This window comes from Emydura macquarii, unplaced genomic scaffold, assembly GCF_026122565.2.
Source record: "Emydura macquarii macquarii isolate MOO-44397 ecotype Brisbane River unplaced genomic scaffold, CSIRO-AGI_Emac_v2 contig_2675, whole genome shotgun sequence".
In the NCBI taxonomy this organism is placed as follows: Eukaryota; Metazoa; Chordata; order Testudines; family Chelidae; genus Emydura; species Emydura macquarii.
The window spans coordinates 14838-32311 of NW_027132812.1; the positions used below are offsets into that span (position 1 = coordinate 14838).

At 49.3% G+C, this 17474-nt stretch overlaps 1 long non-coding RNA gene across 2 annotated transcripts; it reads right to left on the reverse strand.

Moving 5' to 3' along the window:
- Nucleotides 1–553: 553 nt before the first annotated feature.
- LOC137164061 (uncharacterized) lies at nt 554–3544 on the reverse strand. 2 transcript variants are annotated; one of them, XR_010922906.1, is made up of 2 exons: nt 2666–3544; nt 554–1386 (listed from the first exon to the last, which is right to left on the reverse strand). It is a non-coding gene; the product is annotated as an uncharacterized lncRNA (long non-coding RNA). The 2 variants fall into 2 exon arrangements; XR_010922905.1 differs by having other exon boundaries at nt 2188–3544.
- Between the last annotated feature and the right edge of the window lie 13930 nt (nt 3545–17474).

A 17474-nucleotide genomic window follows, 5' to 3' on the forward strand; every position in this document is an offset into this window, starting at 1 on the left:
AGCTGTTCTCTTATGGAGCGGTGAATAAGCACTACTAGGATGAGTCGCTTTTATCCTGATCTAAATGCAGCCGCACTATGGGTTGTAGAGCTGTAACTTTTTAGGTAGAAAGTCACACCCCTGACCAAAATAGTTATACTGGTACAAAAACCATCTGCAGCCCCGGCCTAAGTGTGGTTTATACAGATTTAGCTTAAGTGGATTTCTCACTGGCTTAAGCTAAACCAAAATAAGCCACTCTGGACCAAGATAAGTGTGTCCATATTGCGTTGACACTGGTTTAACTAAACTGGTGCAACTTGGAATTTAGACAAGGCCTGAGGCCTTGTCCACATCAGAAAGTTACACCAGGTTAACTGAAATTGTTTTTTAAAGAAATTTAGTTAAACCAGAGCAAACCCCTGTGTGGATGTTCCTCTTGTTTCATTTTAAAAGCAGCTTTCCTGCGGTATAGTTTAACCTGAGTCCTAACTGACTGGAGCTGAACTGAAATAAGCCTGCTTCAAACCAAAATAAGAGTGGCCACACAGCCTTTCACACGGGTTTAACTAAATTAGTTTAGAAAACAATTTAAGGCCTGTCTCTAGGCAGGCCATTTGTCCAGTCTGAGGTCGCACAGTGCTGTTTTTGGAAAGGTTTGTCCCTGTCCAGGACCAGACGTGGTTTTGTCTGATATCAATATGAAGGACGCCATTTTGCAGAGCGTGCCACCCTGCTCCTGCCAGCATGACCTCGGACACACCGGTGGGGGCAGGGCGGCAACCTCTGCAAATGGAGTCCTTCATACGCTGTGACTTCACATGCACCGTGCCGGAGAAGTCATGACAGCAGGGGCCGGCCCAGCCCGTTCCAGAAGTACTGAAAAGTCCAGTGCTCTGGGGATGTGTCAGTGGCCACCCTACTTGTCTACACAGGGGGGTTAAACTGGATTAATCTGATTTTAAAACATAGGTGTGCACATGCCACAATCCTTCACAGCACACTAATTCTGCATTTATTGTGAGCTCTGGAATCCTCTTGCAAAGTGGACTACCTGTGCCGCGAATCGAGTTATATCCGTCGATGGTTTGTGTGCACAATCCTACTGCATACCCCTGTGGCAGTCCTCCAATGGCTATCCCACACTGCTTTGCATGCATTACTGAGCTGTTTACCTGCGTGCCCTCTGGGTGTCTAGTTCCCAGGATGACCCATCACTATTTAAAAGTTGGCACAGGCCAAATTTTTCCCATTTGCTCCTGGGTTGGAGTATATCACTATCGCAGCAATATCACTCCAGAAGCCCTACGACATCCCTTGAGCAGCCTCTGGGAGCCGTGCTGAGACCTCGGATAGCATCGCCAGCCGGGAAGAAGTGTTGGTCCAGGAAGCTCTTGAGGCCAGGCCCTGCAGTAGAGATGTGGTGTCAGTCCTCCACAAAGCCTACACTGAATATGCAACTGATGCCTACCAGTTCAAATTGATTTCTTTTGTTGCTTCTTAAATGACTCCTGCCTAGAAGTACTTCATCTAGAAAAACACCATAAAGTTAGTTTATATAAAGTAACCAAGAGATTTCACCTAATTTTGGTTCAAAATTCTGAAAGTAGACCCAAAGTTTCAGGCAGACTTATAATGGTGAATAGTTGTATTGATTTACAGAGATGTTTGAGGTTGCAGTATTTAAAAAAGGGAATTGGTGAATATGGCAAAGCAATGCCTTTATGGAGACTCTTCCCCCCTTACAATGAGCCAGCACTCCAGAAGTTATACTTTTTTAGTGTTGTTAAAGCTAGGAGGAGCCACTTCTGTCTGCATATTTTAAGCATCACTTAGACATTTAATAGTTAGAACCAGTAAAGGTGTTCTAGTGGAAGTGGACAAATGGATTCTGGTTATTTCGTGTAATCATGGTTTGTTCCCTGACTTGTTTGTGGAAAGAGATTCTGTTTAACAGCAAAACATTCTAAAGCAAAGTGTAAGGAATGGGTAACTGATTCATCAGAATAGATAGAGGTATGTTTGGAAACCTAGCCTGGAAGAGAGGGGAGAAAAAAGTAGTTCTTAGCATATGTCTATACATCAGATTTCTTAATACCCTCATCACTAAACCATAAGTCATTTCAGCTCCTGTGTTTAAGTGCATTGCATTTCTAAACTCAGGGGGGCGCACCTGAGACTCTAGAGAAACTAAGACCAGAAAGTCACCTGCTTGCCATTGAACTTTGATCTGCTTTAGTTACTGCAGTGCATTTGGGTGGTAGCAATCCAGACCATGTTCATTCCTTGCATTACCCCTCTAAGGCCTTGGCAATGATGCAGTAGCAGCTATTTACTAGCAACTCGTAATATTTCCTTTAGAGTGCTGCCTTCTAGAAAGGAGATTGAAACACTTGATTTGTATAAAGCAATGAGCTCATTTGGAGAATGCCCTGTTCAGATCAAGGGAATGTTTTGGACTCTCTCCTATAGACCACTGAAGAGACCAAAAGCTTCAGCAGCATCCAGAGAAGAGCCCAGGACTGCAAGGCAGTGCACACTGCAGCTAATTACTCACTCCTGTGTATGACAGGAATTAGATTCTGTTCTACACCTGAGCTAGAAAGACTTCTACACCATCCCAGCTTCACACCTGAGACACAGGCTCTAATTAACCCATGTTCTTGTGATAGGGAGGACTACAGACCTGACTTATAGCTACTCCAGGTCAGACTGCCCATTCAGAAATCCTCCCTTATCACAGCATTGCATAATTGAGTTTCTCCTATATTCCCAGCAGTAGTTTCACCCTCATAACAGAGGTATTCCAGGATATCAACTAAATTAGTTTAAGAGGGAGAATGTATGTTGCTATCATCTTCAGATGCCAATCTTCATCTTCCCTCAGACAGCTTAGGACAGAAAAGTTAAGAATAGTTGGGTTTTTTTAAAAAAAGAAAACCTGTTTCTAAACCCCTCCATTAGATTCATTCAATTGGAAAAGTAAGGTTGGGAAGACAGCAAAGTTACACTGGGTTTAGGAAGTAAGAAAAGTCAGGAGAGGTTTTCCTTGTCTAGCTGAAGTACTGCTAAAGATTAGTTCTAAAGGCTCTGGTGGTCTTAATGAAAGAAGAGTTTTCAATCTCTACACAAGAAAAGTCAGCCCCTTCTCCTCTGATAAAGGCCCAGCCTGTACAGGTTTGTAGTAGAAACATCCATATTCTAGACTTCCTGGCTAGAAGAATAATCTCTTAATTGCTTTAAAAAAAGAGAAAGCTATCCTGATTTATATAAGCTAGTTAAACCTCATTTAGAGAGGTCCCTGTTCAGATGTCAAGCACTCATTTTGAGCTAATATTTCCTATTATCTTACCCCATCCAAAGAGAAAAGAGCTATCAGAGTTTGGCTATTAAAAAGACCAAACATTTGACTCAACCACCTAGCCCTCATAGCTACAAACCTCCCCCCACAAGCAACAAACCAGTAGCCTACTTCCTGGGAGTTTTATAGCAAAAGGAGGCTGGTTAATTGGATTTAATCAACAGCAGCTGGGGGGCTCCCAGGCCCAGTAAACACCTGTTTTCAGGCAGCCACAGCATTCTTTTCTTAAAAGGACAGCTCAGACAGTCTGGCATAAAAAAAAAAAAAAAAAAAAAAAAAAAAAAAAAAAGGGTCTGGATTTCTGTTCCTGATCAGGATGGAGACTCTTTTTAATTACATTTTAAATAAAGTTAATTCAACATGGAGCTGTTTCTGTTATATTTATTCCAGGCAAATCCCCACAGTTATTTTATAGCTGATTTTAATTCCTCTGCTGTTTAAAAAATAACTTTGAAAATGTACAGTCAGAAATTAGCCATCTTCTGTTTACCAGAATCGTAGCTCTGCCATTATAAAAGACATCCTTCAAGAAACCATGAGCTATGGGGAGCACATCATTATGGAGAAGGCTGACCAACAATGCAGAAAGGGGGATGGATAGGATGATGTTATTATAGGCAAGGCTGGCAGTCCCACCTTTTAGTAAGGTTGCCCAACATTTGCCATTCTAAGACCCTGTTTTCGGTTACAAATCACTTTGCCAAACTCCAACGATTTGGGCTGAAATGTTTGCTGCTGGGTGTCTGCCTCAGGCTAACTGTTTTTGGGAAATTTCAGACAAAATGGTTTAGCTGTTTCCAAGAAGAAAAAGTACATTGTTTCGCCTGTGTTTGAAAAATTTTGAAACCTTTTCTTTGAACAGCTCTAGTGCCCCTATACTTAGGAGTAGGGACTGGAAAATTGGCAGTAGAGTGGACGTTATGCCAGGGATGTGCCTTTTGCTGTCCCTCTGAAAATTCACCCACATTTGACTAAGTTATAAACCTTTGAAAAATTGCAGTTCAAACATGCACAGTAGAGACTTGCTAGAACTTAACAGCTAAAATCTCTGAAACTGCCATCCTCATTGAGCTTGCTCCAGCCCCTTACAACTCTCGGTGCTGACCAGGCTGCATACGTGCCATCTCTCCCCACACAGCGATTGAGCTTGCTCCAGCCCAGGGGCTCAGAAGGACTTTCCCTGCAACGGTTGCTCCCAGCTGCTCAGGACCAGGGCTGGGCCAAGCACTTGAACTGAGACTGGGGAGCCCGTCTCTACCATGCTCTCAATGATCCCCTGCTGGCACTGAGGCAGCAAGAAGGGGTAAGCCATCTGATTCGAATGCAGAAGGGATGAAAGGCAGACTGAAGGGAGGAAAGGAGTAGATTGAGGAGGCTAGTGAGGGAAGAGAAACTGTGATTGGGAGTTTGAGTGGGGAGACTAGGAGTGGCTGGGCAAGGAGACTGGGAGCCAGGCTGGGAATGGTTAGGCAAAGAGACTGCGACTGGGAGCTGAGTCGGGGAGATCGGGAGCGGGAATGGGAAGTGGGAGCTGGGCGGCAGTTGGTGGGGAGGGGGGGACAGACACTGAGATCAGATGACAAGCTGGGCAGGGGGAGGAAACTGGGACTGGCTGGGAAACAAGGCTGGGACTGGGAACCAGTGGCAGAAAGAGCCAGATCTGACAAGGAGCAGGGATGTGGGTGGAGAACTGGGACAAGAGCCAGGGTGGAGGTGAGGAGGCAGACTCAGGTAGGATGAGGCGCCTCAGAAGAGACACTGGGAGTGGGAGCCAGTGGGGGAATATAATAGACAGATTGGATGAGGAACCAGGAGAGGGGGAACTGGGACTGGCTAAGTAAGGAGACTGGGACTGGGATAAGAAACCTGAGAAGTGGAAACTGGGACTGGGTAGGCAAGGATTATATTTAGGGAATGGATCTAGGCCTCAAGGTCTCTGCATCAGCAGCAATTTCCCTTCCTGAAGGGCTAGATAGCAGCCTGGCATTCCTGTTACTCTGGAGGATGGAGCCAAGCCTCCGAGTCTTGGAATCAGGAACAGAGGGTCCCTCTCTGCAGGTCTATACATCATCCTGGCATTGATGTTAAATTTGAGGATGGTGCCAGGCCTCAGGGTCTCCATAGCATCAGCAACACGAGCAACAGCAGTGTATCCCCCTCCTCATGTTCATGATGGGATCTTGGGGTGGTATGTAGGGCCCTGCTTTGAGTCACCTGGCATTTTTGGCAGCAGCAGGGAAGAAGAGAAGGTGTAAGGTGTGTGTTAGGAGAGAAAGTCCCAGCGGGGCTGACGTTCTGGCATGTGCAGGGGTAGGAGAACCTGAGGGAGCTGATGTTAAAGCCCTGGAAGAAAGGAGGATCCAGTAGGGACTGTTGCTACTGCAGGGGAAGGAAAGGAACCACATTTTGGTAAACAAAGTGGATTTATTAGCTGGAAGATTCCTTAAAGTTATCGTGCAAATCCTCCTCATGACAAGTCATGTATGACAGCATCACAGGATTTCAGGTGGTTTGTGACGCTTGCCCTGCATGCAAAATTGCTGCTACATAGGCACCGAGTTAAAGTTGGCTGGTTGATCTCAGCTGGCCACTGCCTGTCTTTTAACGTTATCTGTGCATTGTCGTTTCATCATTTGGGTCACATCATAATATCCTCAGTGTAGGGATTTAAAGTGGGAAACTGAGTCACAAGTCCACCCAATTTAGGCTTAATCAATTTTCGCCTTGATTTATACAATTTCAGACAGAATTATTGTCACTGATAATATCTGAACATCCATTTATGCCAGGAAATATACCAGACAAGATGGAATAGTAGAGGACCAAGTTACCACATGCCAAGGCCCCAGGAAGTTCTCCTGTACTTGATGATGGTCGTCACTTCCCCTGATCCCTTGGTCTGGTCCTTCAGTCCCTCCTTCAATTTCTGGTCTGGTGTTTCTCTGATCTGGGCCTTGTTCACTTGGATTTTTATGAATTTCCACAATCTGCATCACTTAACTTTTCTCCAATCAGCTTTTAGCACATCAAGCCTATGGGTTTTATGTAACCCATACATTATGCATGCGCAAGCTTCAGTTTACACAATTTCTGCATTTTTTGCTGTTTATGCAGTTTTTAAGTCATGTTGTTTTGTGTCTCTCTGTTTCTCGGTCTTCCCAGAAGAAAGGCTTCTTTTACAGTTTTGTGTATATTTACCACAAAACTTCCAGCACAACATGTTACCTTTTTGCAGTCAGCAATAACATCATTACACCTGATGAGGCAAAGGGATTTGAACACACAGGGGTGTGCTCTAACAGCTGGGGCACAGGATATTCTAATGTGGGTCTTCCTCAGGCTCTGGTGGTGAAGCTGTTGCTTTCAGGATAAATAACTGAAGAGTCACTGGGCCGGAGGCAGAGAGGGCATACGCATGAGAGTAACTCTACAGAGCGGGGTTAGGGCGCTCAGCCAGGATGTGGGAGATCGAGGGTCCAGCCCCCCTGCTCCAGTGGCTCGTTAATTAGTTATCCAGAGTGTGACAGCTTCACCGGGAGAGACTCCCACAGCAGAATATCCTGTAGCCCATTGGAGAGAGACTCTGCTGAGAGGTAGCAAATCCCTGTGACAATCTTTTCTCCTCGTCAGGCAGAGGGGAGCTTGAAGCAGGGGCCTGTCACCTCCAGGTAAGTGCCCTAATCCCTGGGCTAAAGCTTATAAGGGAGATCTGCCTTCTCCCCCCTCCCCCGGCTTCTTAGCTGCCTGACTCCCAAGAGGGCTCACAGCTGAGCAGCGCTAGCAGACAGAGGCGCCTATCTCTGTGAGAGGAGCCGTAGCGCACACCCCTCATCAGCATCTCCATGGGGTGGCTTAGGTGGCCCCTGCCCAGCGTGCTGGCTTTTGTGGATCAGTCTGTGCTTGGCCCATCCCTCCGGCCCCATGCATTGTATAAGGAGCCTGGGCTCTGCACGGCAGCTCGGAGGATTGCAGTCTGCTCCAGGGACTCTTCTAGGTGCCCAAGTGCCTTTGTGAATCTAGGCCCTAAATCCCACTGATAAATCCGGCCCTCCCTGACTTTCCCACAAGCACTGACCAGGGTTCAGCATCACTGCGCATTGTCGGCTCTTTCACCGGGAAAGAGAAGCACAAGCAGCCCAGAACCTGGCTCCAGGCTCTCAGTTCACAGGCACCTGTCCCTGTAGCTCAGGGGAGTCTCTGGCCCCCTGCTAAGGCCCAATGGTCTCTACAGGGTGATGAGATGGGCCCCAAGGCCCACAGACTCCAGAGTCGCTGTCAGTCACACAGCCAGTCCCTGCTCTCTAGCTGGGGCCGTGGACGGGAGCAGCATTCAGCCAAGTCTGTGTCTGCTACAGCACGAGGGGAGCAGGAATCTGTCGGGGCAGCAGAGAGTCTGCAGCCGGGGGCGCTAGGATGTAGGGCAAACTGCACGTGGTGTTGGGTTTCTACACAGAAACTTGCACTGGTTCGTTTAACCCCTGAGTGGGAGCCCTTCATTCAACTTAGCTTAAACCTGTTCCTAATTCACTTGCACTAAACCCCCCAAAAAAGCTGCCTTAAACTGAAGTAAGCATGTCCCCAGAGGCGTTTGCACTGGTTTAATTATCCCACAGGCCAGGGAGGGGGGGACCCTACTGAACTCCTAGCACCTGCAAATGAACCAGCAGCTTTTAAAAGCAGGTCACATTTGAGCTGTGACTGTATATGGAGAGTCTGGATCAGCACCTCATGCCGCAGACCCAGATCCAATGGCTAATATCTTTGTAACAGTGCGCTGTGGGCTGGAGCAGAGGCCGGGCACTAGCTGTGTATAGGGGACACAGCTGTGTATGATCCTCCCCCTCTTTCTTTCCCAGTCTGTGGACAAACAGGGGTTTCAGAATTAGACATTTTTAAAAGAAGTTTGGAGGGGCTGCAGTGCAGGAATCTCTTGGTCAAGTGGCCTCACAGGGTCTGTCCCAAGTCCCTGTGTCACACGGCAGTGTGCAAAGTGATCTGCCGAGGCATGTGCACTTAACAGGACTCTCAAAAATTGGCGCTCCAAGAGAAATGCCTCTGCATCCTTAAAAGGAGTCACTCCAGTCCCTTCAGCATGCGGTGCGTGTTCTCTGTCCTCCTGCCACCCAAGCACAGCCCCTGGTGCAGGCTCTGCTGTTCTGAAATGGGCTGGCCCGGACAGCCCCTAATTATGGCCTTGCTGTGCACACACTGGGTGGGATTAGGTAAAGCAGCTCGTTTGTGTGTTTCCATGGGGCTGGGTGTGGCCGCAGAGGGTCACAAGTCCTGCGTGTGAGCCATGGCAGTGGGTCTGCCCTTACCACTCACTTCCAGCGCTGGCATGAACGTGCATTTGGCCCGTGTGTGTGAAACCCGCCTGCAGCAACACAGCAGAGGGACAGAACCCGTGCTCCCCAGGGGCTGCGTGCTCTGTCACGGCTGCAGCCCCCGGGCAGACAGCTGTTCATTCCACACACAAGCGCAGGCTGCAGATCGGTAACATGAGTGAATCCCAATGGGCCACGTGTGGGCAGGCGGCACAGGTCACTCTGGAACTGCTCTGACCCTCAGAGCGTGTTACACGTATCAGCCAGCCTTGCGCAGAGCATCCTTCTGCATTCGGCGTGGATTACACTGCAACCCTGGCGCTCGGTTCTGTGGATAAAGGCCTGTCTTTTCATGCCTGTCACTGAACGTTTTGTGTGCCTGAGGCCAAATCAGAATGAGGGGCGAGGTCAGAAAGTCCAGCTTGCAAAACCCCCCACTCACCTGAGCAGCCCCTTACACCACAAGTCGTTCCATCAAATTCAGTGGAGTAGGAGGAGGATCACAGGCTGGGCTCACATGGCTGCAATCTCTGGAGTGTATATACGCTGCCCTCTGCTGAGCAATGGTGACATTTCTGTCTAGCCAGCAGGGCATGAGAAGTGATGGCTCTTTAGAGCATATTTTGGATGCAATCATGAAACATGGGCTGTGTTGACATGTCTAAAGACTGAGGTGCACGCTCATTTTGCAGACATTTACAGCAGCACATTGTGCATCCTAGCACCTGCCTTCCCAGCAGCCCAAAACACTTCCTGAAAGTGGGTAAATAGCCCCGGGTCACAGACCCTGGCCCACATGGAGCTGTAGCCCCATGGCACAGACACTGGTACAGCGCACAGAGAGGCTCCAAGGGGCATGTGACACACCAGCACTTCCCTGTTGGTCCCTTTGGCTTCTGCTCTGCAGCTCTGAGGTTTCATTCTAGGCAGACGGAGCTCCCAGCCTTTCTGGGCGAGAAGCTCCTGTTCTGAGTGCGACCCAGAGCCGGGCTGAATCTGCAGGCAGCCGGGGCTGACACTCGGTTGGTGTAAATGGGCAGAGCTCTGTGTCAATGGGGCTCCAGGCAGGCCCAGGGCTGCAGCTGTGCCAAAATGGGGGCAGGATCAAAGGCTAATTTAAGACAAGATTTAACAAGTGAGTTTGGCAAGCACCAGGTAGGAGAAGGAGGGAGATGAGGGCAGGCCCACACGGACATGATCATGCAGTTACATGGCCCCAGGAGCTTTCAATTAAAAGCTTTATTGGAATTTCTTTCTATTCTGCTGTTCTTACTACTTCCGCTTCTACTAGAGATTTTCCTTTTTGTCTCTGAACCTTTTCCATCCAAAGTCCCTTCTTCGTTGTCCCAATGTGGAAAGCTGCTGTGCAGCTCTTTGGTTATTTCCTTTAAAACTTCAGCTGACTTTGGGCTGTCTTTGTTACAGTCATCAATAGAAATCTCGATGGATGGTCTCTTGTACAGGTTTTTTAGCTCGTTCAGCTCTGTCACTTGCATGGCGTTCAGGATTCTGTGTGGGCTGTTTTTCCCCCATGAAGGCGAAGGAGAATTTCTCGTTATTGTTTGAATGCTCACAGCAAACAGCTGTCCAGATGTGGCTGGGCACCACCACCCTCTCTGTATCTCTGTTGCTCTCCTCTCTGTTGTCCCTAATGGGGATTCTATATTTGGGGTCGGGCACCGCTCCTGTCACTAGGAAGGGTTTCCCGTCCAGATTAATGCATTTGTTTTTTAACAGCTTCTTGAGGTTTTGTTCCAGCTCATACCAACGGATCCTATTGAAGCAGGGTCCATGGGGACTGCATTGGTGAGGGTGAGGGTGGCCTTTCTGCTTTCAGCACAGTGAAATGAGTTTGGGTTCAGGTGTCCCCGGTCGTAGCCTGTTCTATCATAGTCTGCATTGATGGCTTGGCTTGTTTTCAGGTTTCGAAGCACATCACCTTCCTTCTTCATGTTTGTCTCTTTTGGCACCAGACAGCCGGGAATAGAGAAGGCCAGAGATCCTTACATTCAACTTAGAGCAGCAGAGAATTAAGGGCAAAACTGTTCTCTCTGTCTGTCTCTTGACTCTATGTAATTTCATTGCCCTATCCTGAATCCCCTTCTTTTCCTGCTTTATCTCTTTGATGTAGGGTGCCCAGCAAATGATTTAATGCACTGGCCAGTTCTCCCAGCATCACAAGACAGAGCTCGCGTGTCTCCTGGCCCAGATCACAGCATTAAGGCACTTGCATGATCAGGACTAAGGTTAGACCAAAGCAGTGCACTTAGTGTCAGAGAGGTGACTTATCAATGCAGTGGCCTGTGGTGCACACTATCTGTACCGCACCCATAAAGAGGGGGAAGGGATGCTGGGGGCCTTTGTGGGGCAGAGTTATGGCTGTTTGGGTGCCTGAATTATGGGTTTCCAGAGTTTTAAATGTCTGGGTTTCTTGTACAATAAGATTAACCTTAACTCTGAATCTCTTGGTTTTATAATAGTTGTTTTTTACTAGCTAAAACATTTTCATAAGGATTTTTACCCTTTAGTTACTCATTTGATCTCAACTTCTCGTTTATGAATTTTGTGTGGTTTTGCTTGTTTGTTTTGTTTGCTTGTGGAGAAGAACAATAGAAAGAGATGTGAATTAACCACAAATATATCACAAACCCAGCCAATCAGCAATACCACAGCGTTCTTACCTCCATTCCTTGACCTCATTTTTGCATTTTCCATTTATTAAAGTATCTCCCAGTGCTGGTGTATAAATCTTTCACTAGCTGCTCTATAAAGCAAAAGAGCTCTGACAGTGTCTAATGCTGAGACAAGGTGGGTGAGATCATCATTTACTGGACCAACATCTACTAGTGAGAGAGACAAGCTTTCAAGCTACACAGTGTTCATCTTCAGATATGAAGAAGACCTGAAGAAGAGCTGTGTGTAGCTCAAAAGAGTGTGTCTCTCACCAACAGAAGTGGGTCCAATAAAAGATATTACATCATTCCCTTGTCTCCCTATTACCTGAGACCAGCATGGCTACAACCACACTGCAAATAGCTCTGTAATGCTGTCAGTTATTCTGGCTAGAAGATGTTCATCTAGGACCGTTGTGGCCTTTTCCAGCCTGTGACAGAATGTACCCCGGCGTTCACACCCTACACACCATTGTGATAATCATTGTACAGGGTGTGTCTTGCAAGGTATCATTTGAAAACTCATAAGTCGCTGGTCCATATTGTCCTGATAAAATATGTGTGGCAACACTGTGTTATTAATACATGTTCCAAACCACAGCCCTGCCCAAACAGAAACTGGCACACAGGTCTGTCCTAAACAAAGGAACGTGTGTTTTGCTTAATTTACATTTAAGCAGTAAACAGGGCCATCAAGAAGGAAGGGAAGAAAAGAAGTTCAGACAGGTGGGAAAACCAGCAGGGAATATCCATAGACACGTTGTCTCCAGCATCTCTGCTGGAAATGCTTCTCAAATATGCCCTCCCAGTTTGACAGTGAATCATTGATAACCACTCTCTGAGCATGGGCTGTCAACCAGTTATGCACCCACCATGTCATAGTTTCATGTAGACCACATTTCCCTAGTTTCTTTATGAGAATGTCACCTAGGACTGTGTCGAAGGTCTTCCTCAAACCAAGATAAATCATACCTAGCACTTCCCTCCTATCCACCTGGCTAGTCACACTGTCAAGGAAGAAATGATGTTGCTTTTGTATGATATGATCTTGACAAACCCATGCTGGCTATTCTTTATAACCCAATTATCCTCTAGGTGCTTACAACTGATGGTTTAATAATTGTTTCCAGTGTATTTCCAGCTATTTAGACGTTAGGCTCGCTGGTCTATAATTCCCTGGGTTCTCTTTGTTCCCCTTTTTAAAGGTAGGTACTATGTTTGCTCTCCTCCAGTCCTCTGGGATCTCACTCGTAGGCACAGAACTCCTTTATGTATGTAAAAATGTGCCTGTGAGCAGGTGGCCTGCAGCCTCAGTCATGGCTCCTGGGCACCTATCTCATGCCTATGCCCTAGTGGGCTCCTCAAACTAGGCATCCCACCTATCCTGCCTGTGGGACCCTATCCAGTAGCCGTTCTCAGAAGCAACCTACTGGATTGGGGCCTGCCCAAAACCATGACACTGCATAAAGAGTTACCCTCCCCCACTATCCTTTATCCCAGTGGTTAGTGCACTCGACCTGAGTTCAAATCCTTCTTCTGCCTGATGGCAGAAAAAAGATTTGAACTTGGATCTTTCTCCATCTTCAGCGAGGCCCTCATCTGCTCTGCCCCAGCACCACGGCCACAGCAGCTAAGGCCAGAACCCGCAGGATGGTGCCCACGACCAGGCCAGGGCCCCAGTGCCTGCTGTGCCCTGTAAAACATGGGGTGCCACACTGGGAATGGGCAGAGGAATATGGACCCTCTACCTTCCCTGGAGTCCCCTGACCCACTGCCCTCAGCCCCCCACATCCCCATCCCCTCAGCCTCCCCCACACTGCAGTTCTGCTCCCTTCTGTCTGTTCCCCTCCTGACCTTTTCCTCTTTCCCCAACACCCCCGGCCCTCCCTAGCCCTACCCTCTTGGGCTCCCCCTGCCCCACTCCACACAACTCTCTCCATCTCATCCTATTCATGCTCCACTCAGCCCACACCCTGCTCCTCCAATCCCAGTCCTATCCAGTCCCCCTCAGCTCCCTGGACCATCTCCACCTCCACACCCACCCCCGCTGCTTCCCTGCCTCCAGTACCACTGCTTCCACCCACCTCCATCCCACTCAGGATGTGTGGGAAAAGCTCCCAGATACCATGACCATACCCCACCATCCTCTGGGGACGAGCCCCTACCCCATGGGATCAGCAGGCTCTGCCCCCCAGGCTGCTGTTCTCCACCCGGCAGGCATAGCTGAGCCCATTGCCTGGCTCCACGGCCAGGGAGGTGCCAATCCCCCACTTCATCACACAGGACTCCTGGGTTCTGCCCCAGCTATAAGAAGGGAGTGGTGTTGGTGGGTTAAAGCAGGGGGGTTGGGAGCCAGGACTCCTAGGCTGTTTCTTTGCATCCGGGAGGATGGTGGAGATCCTGTAATAAAACCTCAATGAATGCAAACAGCTGTTAATTATTTACTGCCATCTCCATGGCACAGCTGGACCCTCCCCCCAGGACAGTCCCTGCTTTGAAGTGCCTGGGCACCCAGCTGTGAAGGCAGCATCATTGCCAGCGCAGAAGTAAGAATGGCAAAACGTTTTATCTTTGTGCTAAGAAAGTTGATTATGGAGGGGACGGGACTAAGTCAAATGTTGGGGCTCTTTGAGCCAGAGTCATAGAGTTTAGGGCCAGAAGGTGCCACCAGACAATCTGATCTGACCACCTACACAAGCCATCAGGCTACTACACCCCACGCAGGAACTGTTGCAAAGAGTCCAATCATCTGGGGACTAAGCTCTTGTCTGTTACAGGTGAAGAATCAGAGGGACTGAGGTGCACAATTGTCTGGGGTTCTACAATTCTCCTCGCTAGCCCCACACACTCCTGGAATGTCAGGTTGTTGCAGACACAGCTGGAAGTGTCTGCAAACCAGCCAGTTTCTCTCTAGATATGAAAAAAATACACTTTCCCTTTGAAAAATCTGGAGACCAAACTCACTTGAGAAACGCACCAGAAATCAATGAACTCCTGAGCCTGAATTTTGAGACTTGCTTATTTGTCTTACTTAGTTGTTTCCCCTTTTGAATAAATGTGAAAAAAAAACATGTAATTACTTGCAGATCAAAATGCTGAGTGCATGATGCCTCTGCTCCTCCTTACACACAGGGTCCCCATGGAGGGGGGGAAGGGTACACTTTACCAGGGCCCGGAGGCCCTGGGGGACACAGCCCAGGCTATAACCCCCATTTCCATGAGGAAAAAATTGAGGCTAAATGGATTTTTTGCACACTTCCAGTGACTGTGGCAGAAGCTGAAAGAAGTTTCAGCAAGCTAGCACTCATCAAAAACTGCAGGTGTTCTACAATGGGGCAAGAACGGTTAAGCCACCTAGCTATCTTGTCTGTTGAGTGTGAAACTTGCAAGATAAATTGACTTTGGGGGCTAATTCATGATTTTGCAGTGAAAAGGGCCAGAAAAATAAAGCTTTAAAGTTAATTGGCCTAATTATAAAATGTTTGCAGTCACATAGGCTCATTAGAATAAAAAAATCAAGACCCTGACAGGAGAGAATACCTTTATAATGTCCGAAAAGTTACAAAAGAGTCAGCAAACTTGTAGGACTCTCAGGCTGGGTGTGATGTTAAACAAAAATAGCAAAGGGAGGGTGGGGGCATTTTTCAGAAATGTATAATATGTAACAGTAATTTCTGAATTCAAAGTTTTTTCGTGGCTCATGAGATTGTATGTCTGGGATAAGAGACTGTGGTATGTGTGTGGGAGGGGGGTCTGCGTTACAAGTTTGTACTGGGCCCCCAAAAATTATGCTTGGGCCCTGCTTACACACACAGGCACATGCACGCTCTGATTATTTTCTCATAAACAATAACATCTCAGTTACCCACTGACCACCCTTACAATAATCTTTCTCCACCCTCAGGGTCTCCCCTTAAATCAAATTAAGAGAATGTAGAGGGGCTGCAGTTGCATTTTGATTCCACATGGTTCCCCGCTAACCTCGCTGCCAGGTGAGAAGTTCTCTCTCCTCTCTCCCTGCAGGGCTCCTGAATTAGATCCCATCCTGCGGAATGCAGAACCTGGGAGGCTGGGAGCCCTGGCGTGGCCCTGCTTATTAGTTCCTCCATCACTAACTCAGTATTACCAACTTCAAGAGATCAAAACCCATGGGATTGGCCCCAAAATCATGAGGTTTATTTTAAAAAGATGCAATTGTGCTTTTTAGGTCAGTCTCTTGATGTTCGACCTCCCCTGACCCATCCCCAGGGTGTGCACATGTGACTGTTGTGTCGGCCACTCTCCCACGTGTACAGGAGAAGGTGATTTTGGTCCCTGCTGCAGGAGCTCTCACCCCACATCTGTCCATCTCTTGCCAGCAATTAATTCTGTCCTCCAGTCCCCCATCAGTTGTGTCCCCTTCCAACTCCCTCAATTCGGTCACCTCTCAGTTCAGTCCCCATCCCCCATCATCACAACTCCGTCAGTTCCGCCCCACCACCCCATCCACCCCCAGGACCCACAGTTCACTCTCCCAGCACTCACCCCATCTGCTCAGAACCCACCATCAATACAGCGCCTCTACCCCATCAGCCCCCCCCCACTTCAGCACCCCTGCACTGCCCAGGCCACAGTTCTGTTCCCCCAGCCTCAGCTCTGCTCCTGAGGGCTCTTCACCCTGCCCAGGTCTGGGGGCGGGGACTGCAGTGGGGCCCCTGTCCCACTTCCCAGGCTGGCAGGGGAGCCCCAGGCAGGGGCTGACAGCAGGGCTGACAGCGGAAGCCCCGGGCGCCCCAGGGCTGGGGCTGACAGCGGGAGCCTCTCCTCAGCCAGCACAGCAATTTCTAAGTACAATGAATCCTTGACCCGTGATCTGGGGATAAAACTCAGCTGGAAGAAAGAACTCCTGCCATTGGAGAGTTCTGTCCCCAGCTCACGGGCCAGGGGTCACTTCACTTAGAAATCGCGTCTGTGGCGACTGATTGGCGCGAGGTGGCGTGTCTGTGGCACTGCACTCGCTAAGCAGGAGGCAGGTGCCAAATCCAAGCAGAAAAGGAAAAGGCTGGGCCGGGTGTTGCTGGTGTGGGGGGCTCCTGTCTAGGAGCTCTGCACCATCTGACCCTTCGGCTCTCTGCTATGTAAGGACAGAGCTGACTAGACTCAGTCGAGAATCTTTTGCTCTGTTCAATGATCCCTAGAGCTGAACTCGCTGGTAACCAGGCCTAAGTGCCCAGCCCTCGCCCTGCTCTGAGGCCGTGTTTCAGTGACTGCTCGGCCTGCACCAGCCGGGAGGTTCCCCCGCAAAGTGCTGACATCACCGAGAGCCGGGTGCAGCGGTGGGACCTCGAGCCAGGGCACCCAGAGCTTGCAGCCGAGCGGCAGGCGGAGCAGAGAAAGCGATGGCGCAGCGGCCAGCAGCGGCGGGTGGAACAGCAGCGCAGCGGCAGCAGTGGGCGGCGACGCAGAGCGACAGGGTTGCTGTTGTGGCAGCAGCAACAGCAGAGGGATTGCTCAGCACCTGTCACTCCCCCCAGGGCTGGGAGGGGAACTCACCTGCGAGCACCTCTGAACTCGGGGTGCTGTGAGTGGGGTGCAGCGGGGAGGAGGGGGCGTGTTAAAGGAACGTTTGTTTGTCAGACTTGCACGCCGCAAGGTGAGGAGCGGAGGCAAAGCACACGGCCCAGCGCACTCTGGGGTGGGTGTTTTGCTCATGCTCATGTGCTCATGAATAACCTGCTCTCCGGCCGCGCGGCTCTGAAGGCAGCACTGTCACCAGCAGCAGCGCAGCAGTGAGCCCAGGCAGAGGGATGGGGAGCCCGAGAGCAGCCCCTGGTCTGTGGCCCCATCCGCTGGAGTGCACTGCCCAGGCGAGGTGGAAGGTCCAGGGCTCCCCACAGTGGTTTGCACTGACCTTTCTCAGGTGCTTGGGCTGGTTTGTCTTGCTCACGTGCTCAGGGTCAAACCGATCACCGTTTATGGGGTCAGGAAGGAATTGTGCTATGCTGGCCTTGGGTTTCTTTCACCTGTCTCCGCAGCGTGGGGCGTGCCCTGTGCACTGCAGAGACCGAGAGCCGGGGGCTGCAAACATCAGCAGCTCTGTCATTGTATGTCACAAAATAATGGTGTGAGAAGTGACTGACCCCAGCATGTAGCTGCAAG